Consider the following 16496-nt stretch of genomic DNA (forward strand, 5'->3'; position numbering starts at 1 on the left):
GCTGAACCGCAGCGCTTTTTCTTTCGAACTATGTTTCCCAGACGTCGTCGCAGGACGGCAGCCTACGGTGTCCGAGAAGGGCCAATAGCGGTAAGGCTAGAGAAAGCCGGCTTGCGGGAAGCCCTAGAAGGCTGAGTGAAGCCAGGTCTTTTAATGCCTCTCTAACCGCTTGTCCTGTCGCGTACCCTTTTTGCGAAAAGTGAGTATGTATTTAAAAATATGGAAAATGAGGCTCTCGCTGCAGCTTGTTCTTGGAGGGTGAGCGAACTGTGTCAACCAAAATTCTTGGAATGCCAAGATTTGGTCAGAGGCGAGGGAAAGCTTTCTTGCCACGCGGTTTGCACGCCCCGGCGTCGCAGTCTCGAGCTACAAACTGAGAGTCCTCTCCGAAGGGGACCATTTCGGCTGAGGGTTAACTAGGCAGAAACCGCAAGTTCTGTGCCCTTATCGAGGCTGGTCAGACTTGGGTCCCAAACTGCAGCTTCAGGAGCGAGTGACAAGGCGGGTACAGCTCGCTTTTCCGAGCTTCAGGATGTGGCAGATCCTTGAAGAGCATGATAAGTTGTGTTGCAGGGGTCTTTCTGCGAATGTTGTCGCCTCAGGCTGTGCTGCCTGGTTTTGTTTCTCATGATCCTTTGGCCAGACTGAAATTTTAGTTTCTCTCCCTTGACATGAGGGAACCCATTTTGTCTGTTAGCTGTTGCTGTGTAATTATCGGGGTCTTTTGTTCTTGGCTGTTCAAATCTATTTTACACGTTTTTGAATTTTTAAAAAATTAGGTCTAAATGTCGTAACCTGTAAAAGACGTATTTTTAACTGACATTCACATTGGGTTAAAAAAAAAAGCATAAACCCAGCATTTCCTTTTTCACGACACTCATCACTTCTTTTAAAATGGCGCCTCTGAAGGCGCCTGGGTGACTCAGTCGGCTAAGTGTCTGCCTCGGGTTCAGGTCATGATCCCAGGGTCCTGGGGTCGAGTCCCCCATCAGGCTCTCCGCTCAGCGGGGAGTCTGCTTCTCCCTATTCTGCTTCCTCCTTTCCCCCTGCTTGTGCATTCTCTCTCAAATAAATAAAGTCTTTAAATAAATAACTAAATAAATAGTGAAATGGCTCCTTTGAATTGTAAAGTTTGTCTTCTAGCATTGACTATAATCCCTTTCCAAACTGCATCCTCAGTGACTGGTATTGTACAAACCAAAGAATATGTGCTCCGTGATCTTTTCGAATGATCTTTTTTTTTTTTAATAACTAAAACTGAAGGGCACTTGAGGATAGAAAACAAAGAGATTAACTAAAAGATGCTAGGAAAATAATATGAAAAAAAATCTGGGATCACGCAGTGTTACGTCAAACAAAAATTGCAAAAAGGATGCAAGGCAAACAACTTATTTGGGGTCTTAGGAATTGCAATTTGAGAGACACAGGTATTTGGGAGAAAACTCAAATAGTGCTCTGCCTTGGAGGGGGTGGGGGAGCAGAGGGTTTTTAAAGGCAAAAAAAAGAATTCCAAGAAGTCTTACATAAATTGTTTTGCAAAATTATGATTGCCTGAAAGAGTCTAATTTCTGTTGAATTCACAGCTTGCTATCTGGGCTGCAAAAAGCAGGATATTTCAGTTTCAGTGAGCTATATTTAAAGTACATGTTTTGTGTGGAGGTGGAAGTGGATAGGCCCCATGTCCTTAATGGCCCCCTGGTTCCATTTTCCATGGGCTGTCCTGACAGGAGTGACTCTGTTTCAGGTTTTTCCTTTCACAATTATAACATGACAAAGATCATTTCAAAATAAAATAATTAAATCGGACAAAATGAGTTGTTTCGTATTGATAAAAGATAATCCATATTCCTAACCGTTAGGGAAATGCAAATCAAAACTGCGTTGAGATAGCAGTTCACATCCATTAGTATGTCTGCTATCAAAACAAAACAGGACAGTACAATGCAGCAAATGAGCATTGGTGAGGACATAGAGAAATTGGAATCCATTGCCAGTGGAAATATAAAATGGTGCAGCAGCTGTGGAAAATAGTATTTTCCTCAAAAAATTAAACATAGGATTACTATATGACCCAGCGATTTGTCTTCTGGGTATATTCCCAATGGAATTGAAAGTGATGACTTAAACTGGTATTTGTACAGTACAATGTTAATAGCGGCATTATTCACAGTAGCAAAAAGATGGAAACAAGCCAGTGTCAATGGACAGATGAGTGGACAAACATAATGTGGTGTGTGCGTACAATGGAAAATCATTCAGTTGTACAAAGGAAAGAAATTTGGACACATGCTCCAACATGGATGGATCTTGAAGACATGCCAAGTAAAATAAGGCAGACTTAAAGCAGACAAATATTCTATGATTCCACTTATATGAGGTATTTAGAATAGATTCTTAGATAGAAAGAGGAAAAATGGTTACCAGGGGTTTGGGGAAGAGGGGAATGAGAATTTATTGTTTAATGGGTATAGAGTTTCAGTTTGGATGATGAAAACTGGAAATGGATGGTGGTGATGGTTGTACAACAATACAAATGTACTTAGTTCTCCTGAACTGTACACTTAAAAATGACTAAAATGGAAAATTTTGTGTTATGTGACCTTTATCATGATAAAAATAATAGCAATACAAAGTAAAGATGTAACAATTATGAACTGTTACTGGCAAAAAACATAACATTGAGATTTACAAAGTATAAATAAAGTGACAGAGTACACGTGATTGCCTCCTTTTTTCTCTTAATATTCCTTAAAATACAAAAACACATACATATTTAATTTTCAAAGGAATAGATCCCCTACAGCCCCAGAAAATACCATCAGAACCCCAGAAATTGAGAGAAAATTTTGAAGGCATGCAGCAGTGTGCCCTGAGATCCAAAATCCATCTAATAGAAAGATTCAGAAGAAGTAACCATGAATGAAGAGGAGGAAAAATTATAAATAGATTACAGATAAAGATATGGAACCGTTCAAGCTGAAGAAGGCTTGGGTCTTCAGATTGAATAGAATATAAGGTATTGAACATAATGACAGGGTTGGGCCGGGGGAGGCCTACAAAAAATATATGCTGGATGAAATTTCAGAACTCTTTAGGATAAACAGGAAATCCTAGGAGCTACCAGGATATAAAAATGAAATAAAAGATTACCTATGTGTGCCTTGCTACAAGTAATAGAAGATGGACTGCTTCCATTGTCTTAAATGATAAAGGCAGAACAAGAAATTCTTGGGTCGGACTCTAGCTCCAGCAGAATGAGTAGTTGAGTGAGGTCATCAAAAAACCAAGTTTCTTCCCTCCCTCCTCTCTGCTGCTCTGGAGTTGGGTGCGATGTGGACATAGACACAAAATTAAGATTCTGTTGGGAAATAGGAAGAGGGTGTTGAATGGATGTTGGGTGATCAAGAATGCCCACTATTCCCGGCAAAGGAAAGAGGGTGAGGCTGATATCAGACTCTCAGCAGCAGCACTGGATTCTAGAAGACAGTGTGGAGTAAAATCCTCAGATTTCTAAAGTAAAATGACTTAGAACTTGTAATTCTATAACCCTTTAATCTAGCATTCAATTGTAAGTGAAGTAAAGGCATTTGGAAGACGAAAGTATTTGCATAGATTGTAATCCCTAAAATATCTCTGATAGATATACTCCATTAAAAAAATCAAAGAGGAGTGCCTAGGTGGTTCAAGTCAGTTGAGGATCTGACTCTTGATTTCAGCTGAGGTCATGATCTCTGGGTTGTGAGATCAAGCCCCATGTTAGTCTCCACGCTGGGCATGGAGCCTGCTTGGGATTCTCTCTCCTCTCTGCCCCTCCCCCACGCTTGCATGCTCTCTCTCCTCTCTCTCTCAAAAAAAAAAAAATCAAAGAAGGTATAACTTGTATAGATTAGAGGAGAATGTAGTAAGTACATTACTAAAACATCGGGGTTCAGAATGATTCTTGGGGCATATCGTGAAGATAATTTAGTAATAGGATTAAAAGCACAGGTGATAACAGAAGGGAATGGCAGAGAGGATATGATGACAGGCTAAGGTTCTTGTCTTTGTCAGGGGGATGACACAGATACCAACTGACTTCAGATGTAAATTTTTTAAATGTTTAAATATGTATATTAAATTTTTAATAGAGACCAGTAGGCACATGGAAACATGGTATATGACTTCCTAACCAGCCACAGAGTAATCTTAAACTATATTCTTTTATTTTATTTATTTATATATTTATTTTTTTAAAAGATTTTATTTATTTATTCGACAGAGATAGAGACAGCCAGCGAGAGAGGGGACACAAGCAGGGGGAGCGGGAGAGGAAGAAGCAGGCTCATAGCGGAGGAGCCTGATGTGGGGCTCGATCCCATAACGCCGGGACCACGCCCTGAGCCGAAGGCAGACGCTTAACCGCTGTGCCACCCAGGCGCCCCGAAACTATATTCTTTTAAGTCAACATTCTTTTTTAAATATGAATTATTTGATTTATTTTTGCAATTAGATCTTCACAAAGTTGTCTTTTCACTGTGTTTTGTTAACATGAAATTATACTTTTGCGTAGTACACCAAAGTTGGTCACCTGGGGAACAATAGTTGTATATTCAGTTTAACAGAAATAAAAGGATTTTGTCTTAAAATGCAAGATTTTATCTGCTGCAGAAGCTTTCATCATGTGATCACATTATAAAAGTTTTGAAGTAACATTTTTAAATTCTTAATAAGATTGTTGTGTAGGTACAGCTCCCCATCAGGGTAGTGGAGAGCGATCTGCAGCCCTGCTCTACATCAGCCAGCTCTGGATATTTCTTCCTTTCCCGCACATCTAGCCTGTGTCCTGAGCCTCGGCATCAGCCCCTGCACTAGGCAGGAGTGTGGACCCAGGGCACCGGGCTGCTCTAGGTGGGGAGGAGAGCGGGGCTTGCACCAAGCTGCCTCATTCCCCAGGGTGTGAGCACCCACTCACTAGCACTTTCCGCACCTTCCAGCCCACCAGGCCATCAGTGTTCGGAGTCTTGGACCTGACACATCAGGAGGTAATGCTGGCTCAGCTTTGAGTGTTTTGGGGAGAATGAAGACACCCACCAAAAGGAAGGCTTTTCTACCAGGACCTAACTCACCGGTGGTCTGGACCACAGACCTCCTTTCAGAGAGACACTGGCCAAGGATGGAATCACCGCTTTAGCTGTTGGCAGTTTACCTTCCAAATTGTCGAGTATATTTTTTGCTGTCTGCATCTCTTGGAATAGAGTTACTGCCTACTTGTCCACTGGTATCAACAAGGAGACTTAGAACCAAAATTTAGAAATCTAGCTTACTGTATTTTATTTTCTATCATGTATATGTGGGAACCTGTACTTCCATGACGTTGCCAAGCAGAGAGACCTACGAGGTCTCTGCAAAGCTACATATTGGACTTCATCAAAATGAATAATTTTCCACTCATCAAGTGACAGTTTTAGGAGTGTGAAAAGACAAGACACAGATGGGGAGAAGCATTTGAAAAGCATGTATCTGGGGGCACCTGGGTGGCACAGCGGTTAAGTGTCTGCCTTCGGCTCAGGGCGTGATCCCGGCGTTATGGGATTGAGCCCCACATCAGGCTCCTCCGCTATGAGCCTGCTTCTTCCTCTCCCACTCCCCCTGCTGTGTTCCCTCTCTCGCTGGCTGTCTCTATCTCTGTCGAAAAAATAAATAAAATCTAAAAAAAAAAAAAAAAAAAGAAAAGCATGTATCTGGTAGATCTGTATCCAGAATATATAAAGAACTTTCAAAAAACTCTGTTGTGCTACGCCAAACACCCTAATTTTTAAATGGGCAAAAGATTTGATCAGATACTTCACTAAAAAGATATAAGAATGGCAATTAAACTGAGACAGTGTTGCACAACATCATTAATCATTAGGGAAATACCAATTCAGACTATAGGGAGATACCACTACATACCTACTGCAGGAGAAGGGACCACAGCCCCTCAAATATGTCTGCCTCTTAATCCCCTGAATGTGTGACTGTTACCTTATATGGCAGAAGGGACCATACCCGTGTGATCAAGTTAAGGATCCTGAGATGGGGCAATTTTCCTGGATTATCTAGGTGTGCTTGGCATAATCACATTGGTCCTTACAAAAGGGGGGCAGGAAGTCAGAACGGAGGTTATATGATCATGGGAGCAGGGGGACAGAAAGAAAGAACTGAAGATACCACACTGCTGCCTTTGAAGATGGAGGAAAGAGGCTGTAAGCCAAGGAATACCAGTACCTACCACAGGCTGGAAAAGGCAAGGAAATGGATTGTCCCTTAGAGCCCCAAAAGGAAGCAGCCATGCTGTCACGTCAACTTGGGCTCAGTGAAATTGATTTTGGACTTCTGGCCTCCAGAACTGCAAGAGAATAAATGCATGTTTTAAGCCACTGAATTTGTGGCAGTTTGTTACAGCAGCAATAAGAAACTAATACACCTCCTAAAATGATTTAATAATTTTTTAAAAGATAATACAAAATGCTGGTGAAAATGTGAAAAGAGCAGAACTCTCACACTTTGGAAAACATTTTGTCAGTTTCTTTTAAAGTTAAACATGCACTTCCCGTGTGACCCAGCAATCTCACTTCTAGGTATCTACTCAAGGGTAAATGAAAATGTATGTCCACACAAAAACCCGTATGAACATCTTTTTTTAAAAAAGATTTTATTTATTTGACACAGAGAGAGAGTGAATGAGAGAGAACAGCAGAAGGAAAGGGAGAAGCAGACTCCCTGCTGAGCAGAGAGCCCGATGCAGGACTCAATCCCAGGACCCTGTGGGGGCCTGTGGGGGCCCTGTGAGCCAAAGGCAAGCACTTAACCGAGGCACTCTGTATGAAAATCCTTAAAGCAGCTTTATTCATAATAGCCAATGCCTAGGAACTGAAATGTCTACCCACTGGTAAATAGATCAATAGATTTTGATACATTCATGCAATAAAAAGAAACAAATTGCTAACATTTGTCAACATAGATTAATTTTTTTAAAAAAATATTTTATTTATTTGAGAGAGACATAGCGAAAGATAGAGCATGAGCAGAGGAGAGAGGGAGAAGCAGGCTCCCGGCTGAGTAGGGAGCCCAATGTGGGGCTCGATCCCAGGATCCTGGGATCATGACCTGAGCTGAAGGCAGATGCTTAACCAACTGAGCCACCCAGGCATCCCAACAAATTAATCTTAAAAGCATTATGCTAAGTAAGAGAAGCAGTACACAAAAGGTTACATATTGTGTGCTCCTTTATACATAATATACAAGAAAAGGCAAAGCTAGAAGGGACAGAAGTCAAATCAGTGGATCCCTAGTGCTGGGGATAATGAGGGGGAAGAAATTGACTCTAAAGGAGCATAAGAGATAGGGAATTCAGGGCTGAAGAGACTGTATAAACAAACCTTATTCTTTACTAATTTAGTACCCAAGCCCAAACTTCTTTGTGTTGTCCATTTTTCACAAATTTATTGTCGCTTTGTCTAAAAGCTGCCTGCTTTGGTCACTTCTCCGAGTCCTATATTTCTATGAGCTCCTGTATATACAAATTAATGTCTTACGTCAATTTAATATTTAGTTTTTATTTATTTTAAGATTTGTTTATTTTAGAGGGGAGAAGGAGAAGGAGAGGGAGAGAGAGTCTTTAAGCAGACTCTGCATTCAACACAGAGCCTGACATGGGGTTCAGGCTCATGACCCATATATGAAATCATGACCTGAGCTGAAACCAAGAGTTGGATGCCCAACTGACTGTGCCACTAAGGCACCCCATGGTCAATTTAGTTTTTCCAGCCAAAAGAATGTAGAAGGGTAGAGGAAATTTTTTTCCTCCCTACAGTATGACAATTCTATATTTAATTTGAGGAAACTCCATACTTGTTTTCCACAGTGGCTGCACCAGTTTGCATTCCCAGTGACAGTGCACAAGGGTTCCCTCTTTTCCACATCCTGGCCAACATTTGTTATTTCTTGTCTTTTCGATAATAGCCATTCTAACAGGTGTGAGGTGATATCTCATTGTGGTTTTGACTTGCATTTCCCTGATGATGAGTGATGTTGAATACTTTGTCATCTACCTGTTGGCCATCCGAATATCTCCTTTGGAAAAATGTCTATTCAGGTCCTCTGCCCATTTTTTAATCAGACTGTTTTTGAGAGGGGGGTTGCTGTTGAATTATATGAGTTCTTTATCTATTGGGGATATTAATCCGTTATCGGATAGATGATTTATAAATATTTTCTCCCGTTCAGTAAGTTGCCTTTTCATTTGTTGATAGTTCCCTTTGCTGTGTAGAAGCATTTATTATTTTTTTAAAATTAGGAAATACTTGATAGAAGGGTTGGGAGTTATAACTCAGTTTCCTTCTTTGTAGTGTTAAAAAGAAGACAGCAGGCCCAGGATGGAGTCACTAATGTTAAACTCCACATCAGCAAACCAAGACTTAACGCCCAATCTGATTAGTTTCATGTAACCTTTAACCAGTGAACCCGAAGTTACCTGGTCAGCACTGGTTAGGTGGTCCACCTGGCCTGGAACAATGTATTCATTCTCTGTTAATCATTTCCCTTCTCTGCCTCACAGACCTTCCCTTTTCTGCAGCATTTTGGAGCTCCTCTGTATTTGTTAGATTGGATGCTGCCCGAATCATGAATTAATAAGGCCAATTAGACCTTCAAACTTACTTGGTTGCATTTTTATTGTTTAACAGATTCGGTGGCAGTGGTGGGACCGAAGGCGGCTTCCGATGGCTTCAGGAACAACCAGAAACATAGGTGCGGTGTCCCTTTTGAGTTTGCAGTCTTTCTCATGGTTTTCTGGCAGATGGAGTGAGTTAAAGCCACCTGCTCGGATGGCTAAAGCTAAGTTTCAAATGAGTGTTCCCCCACTTATTTTTCTTGTGATAAGAACGACCTTCTGAAGTTTGTGCTTTAACCTTTGCCTCCCAAAGGCACAGAGAGAGAATGCAAGTTACAAACATTTTAAGAGAACTAGGGGAGGTTTGGGGATGGGTGGAAAGGAATAAGTGAACTTTGAACTGCCTCTGGAGCCGCATCTCTAGCTTTGCAAGGATTTGTGAGGTAAAGACAGTTGCTCTCCACTCCGCAGAGAGTGGCGCGATAGCCTAAATGACTGAAGTTGATTCACCCGCCCAACCGCATTATCTTCTGCTTGCTTGGGGGAGGGGGGAGCAATGGCCTAAAAAATTTTCTATCAGGCTCTGAATGTTATCTTTCAATTTGGCCAAATTTCTGATCATAGAGTTATTAGATCCTTTTAAATACCTTGCCAAGTTTCAGCGTGGCCAAGCAGTAAATATTTCGGGCAGCATTAAACAGCCCCGTGGCCCCGGGAGGCACCCTCAAAGAGGGTGCAAGGGATATTATCTTCACAAGATCCGGAACCATTCCCAAAAATCAATAACCAATGCCCTGGATTTGGAAAGGTAAAGGACAATGTGAAATTTGATTTGTCTCTCCCTACCAGGTACTACAGACGGAGATCCAGGCGGGAGAGCTGATTCTGGTCCGAAGTCTCACTTTAGCTGGCTTCTGCCAGTTTCGCCAGGACCCCATCTGCAGGCTCTGAATGGGGTTTAAAGAAGAAGATGTAACTCTGCTATTGACTAGAATTTGGCAAGGTATTTCCTTAATGTTCATTTTATTTTTCCTTGGCTCCAGAAGAATCCCCGAGTCCTGTCAACTCTGAGAGGTACCCACACAGGGGCCCTCCTTTGGGGATAGATGTAGGGATAGATGTCCGTTAGGCCACGAACTGGGTGGACTTCTCTTTACAGTCTCATATAGGCAATTCAGACCAAGGATTACTAGAGCTGGGTATTCAAATAAAGGAGGGTGAAGGGGAGCAGGAGGAGGGATGTCAGGCTTAGGGTCTTTTTGTTTTAGGTACCTCTTATATCTTCAGTTTTTCATTAGCCTTTGCAACAAATCTTCCAATGAAGCTACTTAGGAATTTCGAAGCCCTTTGGAGGCTTCTGCATGCCAATTAAAATAGTTATCCCATTCTGTCTGTTGATTTGGGACCCCTTGCTTTCAAGTGCACCTCCTAAATGATCTTGTCTGATTGGATCATTGCTCGTAATAGCTGTTGTAATTTTCTCTGAGGGCTAGCAGCAGTTTGGTGGGACCCTTAGCCACAAACAGAGTTCACCCCATGTTTCTGTCTAGTCCTATCTGCCTGTAAAGGGAGTGCAACCCACATTTCTGTCCAGCCACATTTTGCCCCGCCCCCACTCTGACAGTTGCCAAGCCAAGTTCTCAGGACACAAAATTCTAGGCTTTCTTTAGTCAGATTGTGGCAATTTCTGTCAATCTTTATAGCTTCTGGGAGCATAGTTCTTAAGCAGGTGTGCTGGAAGGGGGCATCCTGAACTCTTTATAATTTTCAGGATCCCATTTCTCTGACTAAGCCTTTGGGTCTCTGGGAGCCAAACTGATCCCTAAGAGGGATGTGCTGTGGGGTCGGAGACTGCATGGTGTTTTACAACATATCTCGTTGCACGGAAATTTTCTCGAGGTCGGTGGGTGACCTAGTATTAATCTAACCGACTCCAACAAACAGTGCTATTGCCCCTGTAGCCAGGATCGGAGGACCCAGGACTCAAGGGGTAGAAATAGGGGCACCAGTCGGTATTACCCCTAGAGACCCAGAGCAAAACGTTTGCTTCCGGTTCCCACAACCTCATGTTCTCCTGGCCCAGTGGTCTTGAGTTCCACAGTGTGGAACGCTTCCGCCTGGAGACGCAGCAATAATTACACTGAACCGGAAGTTAGGATGGTCACTTTGGACTCCTCGTGCCTCTGAATTGACAGGCAAAGCCAGGAGTTACTGTGCTGGCTGAGGTGATTGATCCCGAGTACCACCTAGGGGAAAGTAGACAGCTACTCCGCAGTGGAATACAGGAGACCCCTTTGGATGTCTGTAGTATCACCACGCCCTGTGATTAAGGTCAAGGTCAATGGAAAAGTGCAACCACCCAGTCCAGGCAGGACCACTAATGGCTTATAGTGTTTATGTTGCAGGATATCAAGGAGAAGCATAAACATCACTCAAAAACATTACCTCCTTCTTGGGGAAGGGGTTAGTTTTTGGTTGTATGCAGGATAGTTGTATCATGTTAATTGAAGTATGACCTTGTTATTACCTTTATTTGAAGCTTAAGTGTGGCTTAAGAAGACGCATATGGGTGCCAAGTAGACGAGGGGTGCTGTGATGTTTAATTTTATATATCAACTTGACAAGGGCCCAGGGTGCCCAGGTATCTGATCAAACATAATTTTGGCTATGTCTGTGAAAGTGTTTCCAGAGGAGATTCACATTTGAGTTGGCAGACTGAATAAAGCAGATTGCCGCCCATAACATAGGTGGGCCTCATCCAATCAGTGGAAGGCCTAGACAGAACAAAAGGCCTACCCTCCCAGGAAGGAACTTCTGACTTCCTGGAGTTGGGTCTTCTTCTGCTGTTGAACTCGAACTGAAACATCAGCTCTTTTTGGATCTCAAGCCTCCTAGCCTTCTGTCTGGAACTTACACCATGGGCTCTCCTGGTTCTGAGGCCTCAGACTGAAACTACATGTCTGTCTATCTATCTATCTATCTATCTATCTATCTATCTATCTATCTATCATTGGTCCATATTCTGTTTCTCTGGACGCTGAATACAGTAGCTAATCACATCTGTAAATGATGAGATTGCATATCTTTAATTCAATCATGCTTATTTTTTTCTTGCACTCTCGTTCTGAGTTTAAAGGAAATAAATACCTGAAATGACTTCATCAGTAAGTATAATATTTTCTGTATGCTTTTGGTAGCTAACTTCATCAGACTAAAGAAGATCCCTAGATTACCGAGTTTTTAAAATCATGAATGAATATTAGATGTTATCAAATGCTTTCCCTGCATCCATTTAGATAATCATGTTTTTTTCCCTTTAATCTGCTAATGCAGTGGATTACGTTAATAAATTTTAAGTCATTAATCTGCTAAAGTGCATTTCTGGGACAAACCAGGCTTACTTATGAGGTTTTTAAGTATTTCAGGTTGCAAATGTTTTGACTAGGATTTTGGTCTCTATGTTCCTTAGTTTGGCTGAAAATTTTATTTCTTGTTCTCGCTGTGTTTTGGCTTCATAAAATGAATGACAAAATATTTTCTTTTTTCTACTCTGAAAATGTTTTTGTGAAGAAATGTGTTCCGCAATAATGCTTCTGTATTGTGGATTAATGTGGTGTTATATGGAAGGTTTCTTGGTTCGTATGCAATTTTTCCCCAGAACATTCATATTTTACACTTCAGGCAAGAGGGTCTAAATGCAAGCAGACCAGCACAGCTGAGAGCAGTCCGACTAGGGAGAACAGGACTCTTCCTGACACCACTGTCTCTCGTAGCTCAGTGTGGCCACCTGCTTTCAGCCTGAAACACTTTTGTGTGGTCTTCATAGCTCAGTGACACAAAATTTCCATCATATTCCCTTTTTCCAAGGTCCTTTTACCTTTCTTTTTTTTTTTTTTTTTAAGATTTTTATTTATTTGACAGAGATAGAGACAGCCAGCGAGAGAGGGAACACAAGCAGGGGAAGTGGGAGAGGAAGAAGCAGGCTCACAGCAGAGGAGCCCGATGTGGGACTCGATCCCGGAACGCCGGGATCACGCCCTGAGCCGAAGGCAGACGCTTTAACGACTGCGCTACCCAGGCGCCCCCTTTTACCTTTCTTAATAAGTGACGTGCGCGCTCTCTCTCTCGTGTGTGTACTTAGATATCTAATAACTTACAACATCTTTTTAACTAGGCAATTCGTTTTTATTAGGATTGTGGTTTTGGGGGTGCCTGGGTGTTTCAGTCAGTTAAGCATTTGCCTTTGGCTCAGGTCATGATTTCTGGGTCCTAGGATCAAGCCCCCAGTCGGGCTTCCTGCTCAGCAGGGAGTCTGCTTCTCTCTCACTCTCTCTCCCTCTGCCCCTCCACACCACTCGTTCTCCCTCTCAAATAAATAAATAAAATCTTTTAAAATAAAGGATGATGGTGGGACACCTGGGTGGCTCAGTCGGTTAAGCACCTGGCTTCTGCTCGGGTCATGATCCCAGGGTACTGGGCTGGAGTTCCACGCATCAGGCTCCTTGCTCAGTGGGGAGCCTGCTTCTCCCTCTTCCTGCCTCTCCCCCTGCTTGTGCTCGCTCTCTCTCTGACAAATAAATAAAATCTTTAAAAAAAAAAAAGGATGGTGGTTTTTGTTAGTGGTCTGGTTCTAAACATGCTTATGGTTTGAGTGGTCTGTTCCAATCCCATTCTTCCCATAATAACTCGTTATCTTTTGTTGGCATTTTTACGTGACACCGAAGTTATCAGGAATACTTACACTGTGTTCCAGCAGAAACACCTGCCGGCATTCCTTGGTTCATTTGTGCCACCTGACTGTATCTGGAATCACCCATGGCTCTTCCCTCTGCCTGGGAGGTGACAACATTGCTCTGTCACACCCTTCATCCAGGTCCAGGTCTCTGCCCACATATGACCTAGAGGACATCTACGCATCCATCTGAATGGCCACGTGCAAAGGGATGCAGTTGGACCCCTACCCACACATCATATACAAAAATTCACTCCACGTGGATCAAAGTCCTAAATGTGAGAACTAAAACTATCAAAATCTTACAATAGAACGTAGGTGTAAGTCATCATGTCTCAAATTTGCCTACGGATTCTTAGGACACCAGAAACACGAGGAATAAAGCATACATATTATTTGAGCTTCATCAACATTGAAAACTTTTGTGTATCAAAGGAGACCGTCAATAAAGTGAAAGACAACCTAGTGAATGGAACAAAATATTTGCAAACCATATCTCTAATAAGGTTGTGGTATCCAGAATATATAAAGAACTCTTACCACTCTTAAAACCACAAAAAGATCAAAACAAAACAAAACAAAAACCAACCTAATACAAAAGGGTCAAAGTATTTAAATAGCCATTTCTCTTAAGAAGATCTACAAACAAAAAGCCCATGAAAAGATGCTGACGATCATTAGTCACTAGGGAAACGTAAATGAAAATCACAGTCTCACTTCACATACACTAGGAAAATAATCAAAAATATGGAAAATAACAAGTGTTGGTGAAGATGTGGAGAAATTGAAATCCTTGTGCATTGTGGGTGGGAATGTGAAATGGCTCAGACACTGTGGAAAACATTTTTATAATTCCTTGAAAAGTTAAATATGGAATTATCATATGGTCCAACAGTTCTACTCTTAGGTTTATGCCCAAGAAAATTGAAAACATATTGTATTAGTCAGGGATCTCCACAGAAACCAGAACTGTGTGTGGGGGGGGTGGTCTACGGAGAGAGACTGAGAGAGAAAGATTTACTTTAAGGAATGGCTCACACAGTTATGCAGACTGGCAGGTCCAAAATCTGTAGAGTGGTTCAGAAGGCTGGACTCCAAGTGTGAAGGCCGTCTGCCGGTAGAACTCCCTCTTGCTTGAGTGAGGCCAGCCTTTGGTTCTATTCAAGCCTTCAGTTGATGGGATGAAGGCCACCCACATTATGGAGGAGAATGTGTTTTACTGAAAATCCACCAGTTTGAATCTCATCCAAAAAATATGCTTACAGAAACATCCAGAATATTGCTTGACCCAGCCAAGTGACATATAAAGTTACCCATCACAAATCCACCCCTTGTCAAGTTGGCACCCATTTGGGTCTCCTTAAACCATACTTAATCTTCAAATGAAGGTAATAATAAGATCATACTTCCGGGGCGCCTGGGTAGCGCAGTGGTTAAGCATCTGCCTTCGGCTCAGGGCGTGATCCCGGCGTTCTGGGATCGAGCCCCACATCAGGCTCCTCCACTAAGAGCCTGTTTCTTCCTCTCCCACTCCCCCTGCTTGTGTTCCCTCTCTCGCTGGCTGTCTCTATCAAATAAATAAATAAAATCTTTAAAAAAAAATAATAAGATCATACTTCCACCTAACGTGACACAACTGTCCTGCATACAACCAAAAATGTGCTAATCTCTCCCCCAGAAGAGGAGGTGAAGTCCTTAAGTGATGTTCAGTCTTCTTCTTCTTGATAGCCATAACTTCAATATAATGATATAAAGTAAAAAATACTTAAATACGATATAAAGTCAACAAATCTTCTGTTACATGATAAGGGAATAAGAGAAAAAAACAAAGCTTGTATAAACATGTTCATGTCACAAAAAATGAACTCATGATAATCACAATCCTTGTTTGTATAACTGCTCATGTGGTCGTAGCTGGTATGTATAATTACCTTCTTCCACTGCCCACTTTATATTCCCTTTGCCCTCAGCACGTTGCTCTTAACCCGGTGAACTTCAAGGGTCTGGGCCATTAGTAGTCTTGTCTGGATTGAGTTCTTTTCCACTGATGATAGTCACACGTCATTCACAATGTTGAGGAACCTCTACCTCTATATCGTTTCAAAACATCTGACTCGTCCCCAAAGAAAACTCTTTGTCCATTAAGCAGTTACTCCCCAGTCCTTCCCCCCACCCAGACGTGGCAACCACGAATCTGCTTTCTGTCTCTCTGAATTTACCTATCTTGGATAGCTCACGTATATGTCATCTGTCCCCTTTTGGGGCTAGCTTCTTTCATTTAGCATAACGTCTTTGAAGTTTATACACATTGTAGACTGTGTCAGTACTTCATTCCCTTTACGACCAAATAATATTCCATTGCATGAAGCTATCTTAATTGTTTCATTCAGTCATCCGCCAATGGACACTTGGGTTGTTTCTAACTTTTGTCTATTATGAATAATGCCGCCATGAACATTTGTGTAGAAGGATTCGTGAGAGGGTCCAGTGGGTGGGGGCAGGCCTGGCAGGGCAGCAACAGAACAGGTGGCTTCTGAAGGCACACGTAGCTCCCATTTGTCAGCACAGGGTGTTCAGGGAGGGCTCAGGGGGATGGCCTCCGGTACAGACAACCAGGTGTTTCAACGACCTCATGCCAGAGACCACGCCATTCCTCTCACAAACCATGTGCCCCCCTCTCAACAAACGAGAAGGTGGACTGTGGGTAGCAACCCCATCAGGGATCAGAATCCCTAAATCCTCGAAGCTAACCATGAAGTGAACCCCAAGAACACAGAGTTTTAAGTGAATTTTGCAATAAAAATCATCTGGTGGTTCAGTCAGCAGGCTAGTCTAAAAATACAGATATATTTAACCTTCCAGCTTTGGGGTTAGAAATGTGAAAACAGGGGCGCCTGGGTGGCACAGCGGTTAAGCGCCTGCCTTCGGCTCAGGCGTGATCCTGGCGTTACGGGATCAAGCCCCACGTCAGGCTCCTCCACTATGAGCCTGCTTCTTCCTCTCCCACTCCCCCTGCTTGTGTTCCCTCTCTCGCTGGTTGTCTCTATCTCTGTCAAATAAATAAATAAAATCTTAAAAAAAAAAAAAAAGAAATGTGAAAACATACTGAGAGCAGCGGCCCCAAGCCTTAAA

The 16496-nt window shown here is 42.3% G+C and overlaps 1 pseudogene; it reads left to right on the forward strand.

Moving 5' to 3' along the window:
* Positions 1 to 3407: 3407 nt before the first annotated feature.
* LOC113261947 (transmembrane protein 243-like) lies at positions 3408 to 5415 on the forward strand (annotated as a pseudogene).
* The last annotated feature ends 11081 nt before the right edge of the window (positions 5416 to 16496 follow it).

Source organism: Ursus arctos, unplaced genomic scaffold (assembly GCF_023065955.2).
Source record: "Ursus arctos isolate Adak ecotype North America unplaced genomic scaffold, UrsArc2.0 scaffold_5, whole genome shotgun sequence".
Classification (NCBI taxonomy): Eukaryota; Metazoa; Chordata; class Mammalia; order Carnivora; family Ursidae; genus Ursus; species Ursus arctos.